Source organism: Oreochromis niloticus, linkage group LG9 (genome assembly GCF_001858045.2).
Source record: "Oreochromis niloticus isolate F11D_XX linkage group LG9, O_niloticus_UMD_NMBU, whole genome shotgun sequence".
Taxonomy (NCBI): Eukaryota; Metazoa; Chordata; class Actinopteri; order Cichliformes; family Cichlidae; genus Oreochromis; species Oreochromis niloticus.
Window position 1 is genome coordinate 23,754,403 of NC_031974.2, and position 13,315 is coordinate 23,767,717.

General features: G+C 41.6%; 1 long non-coding RNA gene across 18 annotated transcripts in view; it reads right to left on the reverse strand.

The window, feature by feature from the left end:
- Positions 1-13,315, reverse strand: part of LOC102080706 (uncharacterized) — a 184,255-nt gene that overhangs the window by 168,186 nt on the left and 2,754 nt on the right. For 10 of the 18 annotated variants that reach the window (XR_003221670.1, XR_003221672.1, XR_003221674.1 and 7 more), the window contains exon 3: positions 5,629-5,732. This is a non-coding gene — a long non-coding RNA (uncharacterized LOC102080706). Of the gene's footprint in view, positions 1-379; positions 3,354-5,628; positions 5,733-7,505; positions 8,490-9,700; positions 10,565-12,417; positions 12,695-13,315 lie in introns of those variants that run through there. The other 8 variants (XR_002063353.2, XR_003221675.1, XR_002063359.2 and 5 more) reach the window with 6 other exon arrangements.

The following is a 13,315-nucleotide window of genomic DNA, read 5'->3' on the forward strand; positions in this document are numbered from 1 at the left end:
TACAGGTGCAAGGTCAAGAGGACGAGCGACGCACCTTGTGGGCATAGGAGACGACGTGTGAGATAGTTGCATGTCAGTGATTGTTGAGTCAATTAATTATTGAACTTGGCAAGAGATCAATCGTTCCAGTGAGGTGATCCCATTTCTGACTGGCAGCATATTGAGACAGTAACCTATGACAATATTAATCACTAGCACAACAGCAGGCTAATTCCCACATGTAATTAGTCTACATTTTAATTCATAGAAAACTAGCACTTTTCTAAACTCGCTTAATTATGTACTTACACTTAATTATAGTCCCCCCCAACCCCAACCATACCCCTCCCCAATTTGTTTGGAGTGCCACAGATGGAAAAACATATTTATTTTGGGGAGAGAGCGAGAGATAAAATGAAAGCTCCACCTGGGAAAGGAGCGGCAGGTCTCTGCTGAGTTGTGCTGCGTCTGGTAGGAATTTACTGGATTAGCTCAGTCACAAAATGTGAGATGAACCACATTGTCAATCACCCTCGGGGCAGAGCGAGAGAGGAAGAGCTGTCAATCAAGGCAGGTCTTCAATCGTCCCATTCACATCGCCTCCTGGAATCAGTCTCTCCCGCTGACTGCTCTTTGACATTTAACGCACTGGGGCCACGAGGATGGAGATCCTCAAATCCTGCCTTTCTTTCTTTTTTGGTTTTTTTCCCCTCCGCTGTCTGTCCTCAGTCTTTGTGCTTTAGCGGGGGAAGATGTGTGTTTAAAGTAAAGACACAGGGCAATAGCTGTGAGAAATAACTAACAGACGAAAAGTTTCAGTAACTCTTCAAGTGCGTGCGGTGACAACAGGGCAAAGCGGCGGAAGACAAAATAGGCCGGACTTGAATAGTTATGTATTGCTCTCATTCCAACTTACTATTGCAGGGCTGAAAACATATGAGCTCCCTTTGCAAGATCTCTTTTGGGCTTCTGCTTTTCATGAGATGCATTATGAAATTCACACAGACTTCATCAATAAAGTACATTTGCTTAAGCCTGAGCAATAAATGCATTTACCAACTGAGTCCATAAAGAAGAAGAAGGGAGGGGGGGTGAAAAAAAACAACATCTAAAAATCCTCCTCTTCCGGGAGATGCTGCAGGATGAAAAATCCTATCGCAGTTTGTTGTCGTCTTTATGTGTTTTCTCCCCTCTTGTTTGTATTCCGGGGCAGTCGCTTCGCTCTGAGTGAGGTATACAGAGTCATTGCTCTTTTGGCTCCAGCCCTGACACCTCGTGCCCTCAAGTGTGGACTCCTTAGCTGCGATCTGATCAGCATCTTTATAGTTTATCAGCCTTGGGGTTCAATTTTGGCTTGGATGCTTTTACAAATGAACGCAATCACTGGTGAGCCTTCGCATCCTGATTGCATTGAGGGAAGCGGGTGGAGGAAAGTTTAGTGGATTACCGTGCCACTTGAGGATGGAGCACAAACACACCGAGGCAGGCGCAGAGGGGGCCCGCCTGTGCCTCCCTCCCCCTGCCTGGGCTATTGGCACTCGCTGCTTGTACTCTGTCTTATTTCACTAAAATAATATAATTGTCTCCCGTATTATTGCTTGTAAAGCCATCTTCTGTCCGCAGGCGATGTGTGTGATCAATGTACTATCTAACAGAATCAATTCTTCCAGGAATACCTCGTGTTTGTGAAATGATCCCAGGCAGCTGCAGCAAAAGACAGGGCTGAAAGTGGGATCCTATGGTACTAGGATTAGTTTAGCGACTTGGGCCCTCCAGTTTGCACTGAATACTATGGCTCTTCGCCCATTTCTCATGTTGTTCACTCTGTGCGTGTGTGTATGTGTGTGCAAAAATAAGCTTCTCAGGGAATTCACATTCATATTGCCAGTTATGTGCATCATCCCTTGAACATCTTCTAAGCAGTTTATTCCACTTGTAACCGCTACAGTACCGGGCCCCTTGAGATCTTTTCAACTGTGCTGGAAATGGTAATAAATGTCATGTCATCTGTGGTGTAATATAAAACAGATATCTCGAATTTTACCAGAAAAAGAAATTTGTTCTTATCACTCCCGGCATGTTTGTTTTTTATTTGAATTTATCTGCAGTGTCATCACTGACACTGTTGAAATGGCAATTACCTCTGTCTAATCTGTAAGATATATTGTCTACCTTACAAATAAACTTTGTAGCAATCTGCAACTGATGCTATATTTAAGCAATTAAATGTGCCTGCCTTAAAAATTTTCCACCATTTCAACGTAAAAAAAAGATAAATAGAGGACGTGCATTACGGTGGCGCTGCTGATCAGATCACAACAGGATTTATCAATTAATTTCCCACTGCCAATGCTGTCTCCAGAGTGCACAGCTCCTCTAACTACAACTAAACTGTGCCATCAAAAGCGAATTATAGGAGTAGATTGGGGAGAGTAATATGCCACAAAAACTATTACAGATGGGAAACTATGAGCCTAGACCCCTCTGGAGGAGCAATCGGGGGTAAGGGAGGAGAGAATTAAGGAGTGGAATCAAGCCAAAGGGAACCAATTTGGCAGTGGGGCTTGTTAGCGATTGTCACTGGAAATCTCTGTGGTGGCACGGAGTCTAGCTTCCCACCAAAATCTCATGTTTTTGCCGACCTGCTGAGGTGGAAGCGAGCGAGCATTCACGCAACAAAAACAAGAAAAAAGGCTCAAGTCCTGCAATGACTGACATTTCAGGCATGTTGTTGTAATATGGTGTAAACAGCTGGCCTGGCCAAAAGCGGTATATGGGTTAATAGGTATGGTGAATTTCCCAGGAAGTAGCATAGCTTATTGAGTTACTTCTGCATGCTAAACAAAATAAAAAAAACAAAAAGAATAAGGACACTTTATGCAAATTCAGGTGGGTCTCAGCCAATTGTCATTCAGTTGTTCAGTCTTGTGGTTTGATTCCATTTAGGGGAAAACAGCGAAGCCAAATTGTGTCTTTCGATAACATCGCTGCAGTGATTGAGTTATGCGTTATTGCATTTGTGCCTTGAGTTCAAGTCTGTTGCTCTGCAGTTGCAGCCTTTACCTGAGAACAGCTCTAGAAATCAGGTCCAAAATCCTTTCATTTCCTTTGGAAACCACATGTCATGTCCTATATTAGGTGGATAAAGGACGTATGTGCACCTAAGATCTGGCCGGAGATTTCCCCTCCACCCCATTCCTTTTCTTTCTCTTCCCCCTCCTCTCTTCTGTTTATTTTCCTGCTGTCTCGGCTTCATGTGTTTTGTTTTGTCTTTTCCCTGCTATCTCTTCTCTCTCTTGCACTCCCTCGCTCCGTCCTCCACGGTTCTGCATCAGCGTCCTCAGCCCATTCTTTGGGTAGCACAGGAAGTGAAACTGTAACACAGAGTTCACTGGTAATTGGCCACGGTCACGCTAACCAAACAGGAAGGAATCTGCAACTGATTAGAATTCTTCCTCCTGCAATAATACCCCCACCACCACCCCACCCACAGCCCCTCTTTACCCCCCCACAGCCCCCAACAAAATTAATTACATTTGGGGGTCTATTCCCACTATTGGTTTTCCTGTTTTGAAGCTGCATTATAAAGGGACAAATCCCAAGACAAAACAGCCTAGCTAGTTTTTCAATTACAGAGAGAGACGGGCTAAGTTATAAAGGGCTGAGGAAGCACAGGCAGGCATCCATCTATCTATCTCCACATCCGGACAGGGAGTTTCTGGGCCGTCTGATCAGTCAGCAGCACGGACTGCTGAATAATCTCTCCGGTACTCTCTCACACACACGATGACCTCCCAATTCCTCCCACTCAGAGCAAGTGCTCCAAACAAATGTTCTCCTTTTATTAGTTCTGAGCCAGAGATTTTATTTTATGTGCAGTTAAAAAGGTGATAATTTGTAATCTGGAATAATACACACACACACAGCTAACAGTGTTGTTTGTAGAAACTCCTCAACAAGTTCAATGGAATTATTTGATTTGAAAATTAAAAACACCAGAATTAAAAGTGCAGCATTTACGATTTATGACATCATTAGATCACGTTTGATTTTATACTTTTTCACTGCTGTTGCAATATTATTGAAACCAACCTACCTGTAATCCCAGTAATAAAAACACTCACAAAGTTAAACATATTTTATTTTATCTACAGTATGAAAAAATAATTAAATGTGAAAATGTACGTGTGTAAGTCCATTATGAATTAAATGTTTAACCGTGACTTGAAATACCACAGGAGTCCACGGCCCACGACTGTTAGCGTCCGTTCCCGCGTGAACGTGAACGCTGCCCACCTGAAACCGCTTCGGCGTTGCATTCTGAACAAGTGGATTGCTCGATATGACATATTCATTTCACAAAAGAGGTTAAGCACAGAAAAACTGCGGGGTGCCACGGTGCACATGAAACGGCAAAAAAAAAAAAAATACTATGGTGCTGAGCGCCTTTCAAAATAAAATGAAAATAAATTTAAGGAGATACATTTTCATCTCATCTTCACAGAGGGAAACAGAGAGCCAGGGTGCCTCAAAAATAAATGAATGCCTAACAATGTTTTTGATGTCCTATATTTAAATTTGTACGGTTACTTACATTACTCCTACTTGCCTGGTCTTGGAACTAATCCGATTGATATGGAAATGGGGTGCTCTGTTTCATGACAGAGTTGGGGAGAGAGGGAGAGAGAGAGAGAGAGAATTCCCAGGTTCGCTCCTACTCAAAATGTGCTGAAAACAGATTTTCACAATCCTGTGGCTTCATGGTATAGGTTATAGGGGATTACACAAACCACTTAAAGCTCTACAATGAGCTGCTCTTTTCAACCAAGAGGAAAAAACAAAAAAAAGCACTTCATGCTGGACACACTGTCCACACTGGAGAGGAACAAATTCAATAAATATTGTCATTGTTTGGGGATCCATCCTTGTAACTTATTGGATGCAGAAATTGAATTGTATTATTTTTAATTGTACAAATTTTCTCAAGGGAAAGGTTTTTAAGTTATTTTGCGATAGTAATAAAATAATCAGAAGAACTTTATTGTTTAAAGAAAACATAAAATTTGCTATAATTATGTTTTAATTTATAAAACTCTGGACAAGTGTGGCGAACAAAAATTATGTATGCAAAGCCTGAATTCAAAGCATATATTAGAGGAAAAAGTGTAACAGTTTGTATTTATTTTCAGCCCAGAATTCAATATGCATAATTATTGTTACACCACTGAGAATCAGTCAGGTCAGTTCAACAGTTCACCTTCAAATTACACTGATTGGAGAGTTTTGCATTTTAAATTTAGGCATTTTTTTTAAAGAATAAAATTAATTATCTACATATTCCCTTTAGGTTCAGAGTTTTAGCACAACTTCAAAAAAATGACAGCTTTTTTTTTTCCAACACTGTTATATAAATATTTTATATCTAATGTAAAGTAATAGTTTATTGAAAACGACAAAAAAAGAAAAAATTACTTTTCTACTGCAGCGCTATCTGAAGCCCAGCACCATAAATCACACATGTGGTATGCGGCTACTGTAACAGTACATTCTAACTGGTATCTCCGAGCTTCCTGCTCTCTACCCAGGCACACTCTTATCTGTTGAAAACTCCTCTTTTTATCTTAAACAGCATTTAAAATCATCACTTACCAATTCCCTTCTTTAGCAAAGCACCCATTCGAGCGTGTGTTGTCTGTCATTGGGGTTGAAAATTGGGGAATGGGCTGGAAATTGGAACCATCGAGGATGCCGTCCTGGAAAAAGAGGAAATCAAAGTTAAATGAGATCATGCATGCCAAGAGAATGTTTAACCAAAGGGCAAAAAGGAAGCTGGAGATAACAGAGAAGAGAAAACTGCTTAATGTTGTGTTGCTGCAGTCTGCCCGGAGTCGTGCATGCTTTTGTGTGTGTATGTGTTTGTAGAGGAGTGTCAGTTGTCAATATACATTTATGCAGTTATTTTATGCATCTACACATTTTAAGTAAATATATACATGCACATATATATATTCGATGACTTCGAACCCTTGTGTGCATGTTCGCCTTCCTGCATGTGAACACGTGGGTGTATTTTCACAACAACGAACATTTTCACTGAGCGTGCCCGTCTGCAGGTGTGCACACAGGTGATGATGAGCTGTGCAAAAGTTTATTATAATGGAGCGTCTGGAAAAAAACGTTTGAAGTGGTGCACCGCAAACAATTAATCTTGTGCCTGTGACTGCACTCTGTCCCGGCGATGCAGATTTCTCATGACAAGTTCGCTTCAAAAGACTGGAATCCTGCCCCACCCAGCACACCTATGGTGAGATGATAGACAGGCGATTTTGTTTTAACACGAGAGGACAAGAGAGCATCTGGCGAGTAAACATATATGGTGACTAGGAGGGTGGGGCGCGTGGGCGTGGGTCCTCTGAAGTCCTGCATTAGACACCGATCGAACACTTACAAACACTTTCACAGATGGAAAATTACGAGTATATTTTCACTTCAACCTTGAGATAAAGACGTTGCTAAACTGAGAGGAACCGAGCAAACAGCAGGGGTGTGTGCAAAAAAAATTAGAGGAAATACTGGCATGAACGTATGCACTCTATACTGCTATCTATCATCAAAAGATAACAAAGGAAGCTATGAAACCATTTCAGTAAAATCACTGATTATCTGATGTTGGATTAAAATGACGTTTATCGCGAGAGCCGTGGATCCTCTTTTATCTGACAGTGGCCTCTCTCGGCTGACATCTAATCTTTGCACCTTCTTCACTGATGGAATCGGGGGATCTCTGCGAGTCGTCCGCAACAGACAGGCCGGAATGGCGCATGTCTGGATCGTGTTTATTCAATTTAACTGAGCATTTATCCTCCCAGGTACCGTTGCCAGTCTATTCCCTGCGTGCGTAAGCTAAAGAAAGCAGAGCGATCATAAGAAAAAGAGAGAGATGACAGGAGCAAAGTTTCCAGTTCGTGAGCCGAGTTGAGAAGAGAGGAAAACATCCAGCCAGCCTGCACATGTCAAGGTCAGAGCAAACGTTCTTCCAAGGAATGAAGGAAGAGGTGGAGGAAGGAAAAAAAAAAAGTTCTCGTTCACATGTACCTTCATGCGGCTGTGATGCGATTGAGAACAAAAGCCCTGATAGGTCTTTTTGTAAAGTTGCGTTTAATGAAACTGCCTGACTGACAAAAACCCGACAAAGACTTGAGTAACTTTGCTCTGCCTTGGAAGAGGCTCTTATAAACTAACCAAGTATTCTTTTTAAAAATCACAATAATAAAAAACTTGAAGTTGTCAATTTTACGCATGGTGATGTCATGTGAACAGAATACCTGTGGGTGTGTGCCATCTTTTCACTGAATCATTTGGCTCTCCGCTTTATTTCTTAATTCTCGCTGCCATGAAACACTTCAGAAAGAATATCAACCCAGGAGCGATATTTTCTGCAAGCAAAAACTAGTTCAAAGACATTTTTTCCCCTCCTCGCCCCCCTCCTCCTCCCCCTACCCAATCCTCAACTTACTGTCCTGGCATCCAGTCAGTTTCCAATTTGCATTGACTTTTACAAGATTTTTTTTTTTTTTTTTTTACTGACTTTGTTGCAGCAGTGAAGCCCCCCCGGGGGCCCAGTGGGTCATATAATTATTAGGTACAGAAAATGATAAGCATGTTTTAAAAGGGAAAATTAGCTTTAATTGTGGTGTAGTGTTGCAATAAGAGCATAGAATCACAAAAGTCAAACTTATGAGACTTTTGCATTATTTAAACAATTTAAGCTAACCAATATGCGAGGAGTATGACTCATGAAGTTTCACTAATACTGCATAATTCAGGTAATTTATCCATGTATTTTACAACATGACAGCCATCATATCTTGTTTTGGGGGGTGGTTTACGTAGTTTTTTTCTCTTAGATACATTTATAAAGTCTTCTGGATCTTTTTTGCATGAGCACAGACATCAGAGCAAGTAAAAGAAATGCAGATATTGTTTCTGCCAATGTAATCACAATTTTGTAAGCATAAATATTATAATCAAGCATCACAGCTATTTTACAGTGATGTAAATATTCATGACTGTGTAATCTTCCACCTTTTAATGGCGTAATCTTTAGGGGGATTTGGCAAAGCTGCCATACAATTCTCGTAATGTTAACACACACACACACAGTTTCACCTCACACCGGTCTGTGACTGGTATGTCAGGACCAATCAGAAAACCAGGCCAGAGACTGGAGATAGAAACGAATGTGTAAGGTGTCCTTGGAGTAACCAAAACAACCGCGAGTCCAATTTCCTCCTTTGTCACTTTTTGTAGGCTTTACACTCAACCGGAGCGCGAGCTGAGAAAAGAACGTGTTGTCGGCCTGACTGTAACGTTGGCAGTTCTCCTGCTCGTGTGCAAAGCTGACATCCAGCTTCCTGAGTGAAGTCATTTCCTCAGTAGACGTCTTGCACAAACAGTCTAATATCCAAAGGCCGGTGGGAAGGGGGTGTTCGGGGGGGCTGCAACTCGTCCTGGCGAGAAAAGAGTGACGGCAAATGCTCACATTTAAATTGAGTTTCATCCCTTCGTCGCTGAGCACAGATAAGAGATTCAGTAGCCATGGTTAACTGGGAAAATATTATGATAAATGGGCTTTATTACTGTTTTCCCCCATTATTCATGACAATAACAATACAGTGTTCTCTGATGGCATCGGTGCATGTGTCGGGCTGCATCGCTGACAAAAAAAGCAAGGGCGCTCATTATGGAAACGGTGCTATGATGAATGTGGTAAAGCAACTCAAACTTAATCTAAACTGCATTACATGTTGTTTTGAATATACCTCGCTGATATGCCCATCTTTAATGTACTATCAAGTGCAGGGAGCCGAATTGCTTTAGTCTCCCAAATTCAGAGCGGCAGGGAGGAGAAGGGGAGAGAGCGAGAGAGAGAGAGAGAGAGAGGGGCTTTAAAATACTGTCTGTGAGAAATGCAAAATTTATGAATACCCCCCTCACAACTCAGCTTGATTTATGTGAAATAATAATACACTATTTAATGCTTAAACATAGCTAGGAGCGATCCCTGGCTATCAAGATGTACAATGGAGTAATGGGGCTGGAAGACAAATCACCTTGTGGACTTGTGATGCTTATTTAAAGGTGCTCAGGCAGATATATTAAACTATATGTAATTGTACACTAACTCTGTGCTGTAGGCAGAGGCGGCAAACACAGGAGGAGGCCAGTCATGATGCAGATGGAGTGGTGTAATCAATTTGACTCAAGCATCAGCATCCACAGCAGAGGGGAGGGAGAGAAGAGGAAGAGGGTGGTGGTGGCGGTGGGGTGGGGGGGGGGGGGGCTGTTCGATCAGGGGTTTCACCTTTATTCATGCATCTTTCATGCAACTTTTAAAGAAAGAGTCAAAACTTGTGAAAAGGATAAAAAAAAACACAATTAGGACTAAATAATAATAATAATTGTTAAAAAACAGATTTTCAGCGTTAGCCCACGTGCACCTGGAGGAGTGATAATAAAGTAGAATTACAATCCGCACTGGAGCTTTCAGAGGCTGCAGTTGTGTCTAATTTAAGTTTTAGCGCGGGGTGTGTCAGCTTTAAAGAGGAAGACCGGGTTCAAACAGAGCTAGTGGTCACACCGGCTGTGATTTATGATTCACTGATTGCCTCATTTAATTAAAGTAAATGGCAAAAGCCCAAAGCCGGGCCAAATTGTCCTGATCTGATGAATTGGCCCCGTTTTACCACCAAAAGCATGTAGGGTAAATAAACAGGGTAATTACATTGGTAAATGAAGCCTCTGTGAGAGAACCGTGTGGGCTGCGGGTGGCTCACCCAGGATATACCGGGGAAGAACAACAGGCGTTTCCAGTAACTTTCTTTTATCGTCTTACCTCTGTCTCTAAAACCCAGTCATGCCAGCAAAAGAAAAAAAAAATAAAACCACACTCTCGAGCACACAGACACCTACAAGAACACGCGCGCGCACTCTCGCTCACACTTTCAACGACACGCAAACCACAACTCTCTCCTCCCACCTCCATCCCGGTGCGTTCATGTACAATTATAGCTACGATGATCCACAGGTGTTGAATTCTTCTGGCAAGCCATAAAACATGATATGCATGATTTGTGCAGTCAGCCAGGTCTGTAATTTCATTCTCCTTTTCTTTCATTTTCCCTTCCTGGGCCACACGATCCATTTTCCTGCTTTATGAGAGTGCAGACACCCAGAGAGACTTTCAGGATGATTACATGCCCCATGCCATGGGGGGTCTGAGGAGCCAACACGCCAGCCTAAGAGCCGTGTCAAACCCGGGTGAAAACATCTATTTGAATAAAGCTATGAATATTTGAACTGCTTGAGGTGCGTTTCATTTATTCTCCTCGACATTAGCACGAGTAAAACTATCAACTTCCAGACAAGCTATATTGGGCGCTTCTAATATATATATATAGTTTGGATCTACTTAAAAATTCAAAATAGACACGTATTATCCACTTTGTCCAGGTACGGAGCGTGCTGTCACAGCAGGAGTGCTGATTTAAGATCGGGACACATGCCCTTGTGGTCCTGTGAGTATCTGGCAAAAAAAAAGAAAGAAGAAGAAGAAAAAAAATCAAGGGTACCTCAGATGGCTCATGTATTTAAGATATCTGTATACACAGTCAGGCCTAGCGTCACACTACGTGGGTTGGTCTGTTGGCAGGGAACTGCGATGTCCTCCAGGGGAAACTAAACAAACTCTCTCTGCTACTTTCACAGCGTTGCCTTAAACGTGATCAGGGTGAGAGGTAGTTCCTCTGCAGAGGACTTATCCAAACACACATGCACACATAGCACATGGATTATGTTTTAAACACAGGCACACCTGCAGTATAAACGCCAAAGGAGGGAAGCTATAAATTGAGTTTGTACATATTAAAACTGAGTCATTATTATAATCCAATCCAAGTTTCACATAAGAGCGCTTCTAATATTACTACGAGGTTTACCGTGGCTTGCCGTTATCATAAACATAATTATAATATCTAAGTAAATAATGGCCTCTTGTGGATTTAGAATTAGGCTGTTAGCAAATGGGAGCATAAACGACACGGAGAGGATTTTGCATATTGCAAAGTTCGGTTGCGTCTGCAAACCTGTCAGATGAGAGAGCTCCTCCAGCTTCAACCCATAAGTAAATAATATTCAGTCATAAAGCGCAGCATTAATCCCGGCGTGTGATTGACATTTCATATCTGTGACAATACTCCAAATAATTAAAAACGGAAATCTTGAAAGGTAATAGCTTCTCAAATCCATTAAGTAGTTAAAGGTTATGAGAAAAAACGGGATTATTGCTCACAGCCAAACTCCTAATTAAATGACACTACGTAATTTGTTTTGCAATCCCTTTCTCTTCATAAGCACAGTGCAGGTTAAATGAATGGGCAATGAAACATGTGTGTCATTTACCGTCACTCTGAGGAGACAAAAAACAATCTATCTGCGCCCCCCGCACCCCACACCCCCACCTCCATTTTCTGTCTGTATGTATTAGAGCAAAAGCGAGTATGGTAGATTGGATAAGCAGACACACAATTCCTGGTAAATTGTTTGCTTAATTACTTTTTCTTTCCTTTTCTTCTAAGCACACTTGCAAAGAGGGATGCTTCCCCCTCCTGGCTGCTCATAAGAAAGTCAGAGATTCCCCGGTCTCTTGTGCCTGCCTTCAGTGGCCCCAGTTAACTCTCTTTTTACCGCTTATGACCTGTGCGTGTGGACAAATAAGCCTAAAAACTGTGTATATGTGTTTGAATGTAACTGCAAAACCTGGGAAAAAAACACTGATGTTCAATGTAAAGTTGTCTCAAGCGATGCTTCAATTGGATGTTTGACTTCTTGAAAGAAACTCGAGTTAAAAAAGTGGAAAAAGGAGGGATGTTTTTTGGTTTTTTGTGGGAACAGCTTCAAGAACCAACCTGGGACACTAGAGGCTATAACTCTGGATCGACTGCCTGGGAACTTTTAATGTATGTCATTCTACTTTAAGTTGAGCCCTGTGTTTATTTTCTCTTCACTCTCAGCTCTCTGAAGGTAAAAATGTCAAAATGAAAAAAAAGTATAGTCTTTACAAGCGAGATTAGGCATTATTTCTAAATTGTACTGTTACAAATGCATGAGTATAAGGCACTGATATGACCCGCTTTAATGGGCCAAAGCCTGACCTTGTTTTTGTGAAAGTTTATCTTCAACCAAACTTTCTGCAAAGTTCCCATCAACTCAAAGCAACTTGTAACTAAAATTATTCTTGTTACACAAAACAGTTATGTTCTTTATGATTGGACAAATATGAAGCGCTGGAACTAAAGAAGATTTTGGACTTATTTCTTAATAATCCATCATCAAACTGCTGCTGTTTTTTTTGGTTTTTACAAAACATATAAATCCTACCACTCTAGGAGTTGTTGCTTTAACGTGTTCACTGGATGTAAGCTGACACTCTGTCCTCCGATGGTGCAGGCTCATTAAACGGAGATTCTAAGAGATCCGACACACCGTGCCCCTCGTGCCCTCCGATGACAGAGAACAGATGAGGTGAATTTGAAAGGTCCACAGCCACCGTGAACCAGTCTGGCTGGTTTGCCTCTGCACTCTGGCAGAGAGGATAGAAGATGGAGTGGTGGTGGTGGGGAGGGTGGGTTGAGAAAAAAATGTAAGAGCAGCAAGCCTAGCAGATCAAAGAAAATAACATGGGAGAGGATATGAGTGCTTTGAGAAGTAATATAGCCGAGATAGCATCTGTTTTCCGTAGCATGCAGGAGGCTTGAGACAAGCCCAGGAAAAAGACAACGGAGAGCGAGTGCACTTTAGCCGAGGATAAGACCAAACACAAATGGGTTATTAAGAAGCCCTCAATGTAATATCTGGCTGACATTAAAGTGTCTCTTTTGAAATGATCCACGGCTGGGCAGAGGGGCTTTTTTATGGCACTGATGGTGAATAATAAATAAAATGAAGCACCATTTAAGGACAGGGTGTTTATATGAGATTATGTTCTTGAAAAAAAAAGAATTTTTAAAAAGTGTATTTGTTCAGACACTGCTGGAACGTTCAATGTAGCTCAATAAGATTTTTTAGTAGCAAAAAGTTCTAAAAGAAACACTTTAAGAGTCTGTTAATTACTAAAATGGACATTTTTAGCCTTCCCTAGCTCCACCTCTGTAATTAACTTCTCATCGTGTGCTTTATCGGGTGTTCGCTGTATCCATGCAAAACAATAAACACTCGTAACCCGGTCCGAAAAAGAAAACTGGTGTTTGCCATCGTTTAGGAGAAACTCTGTGACCCA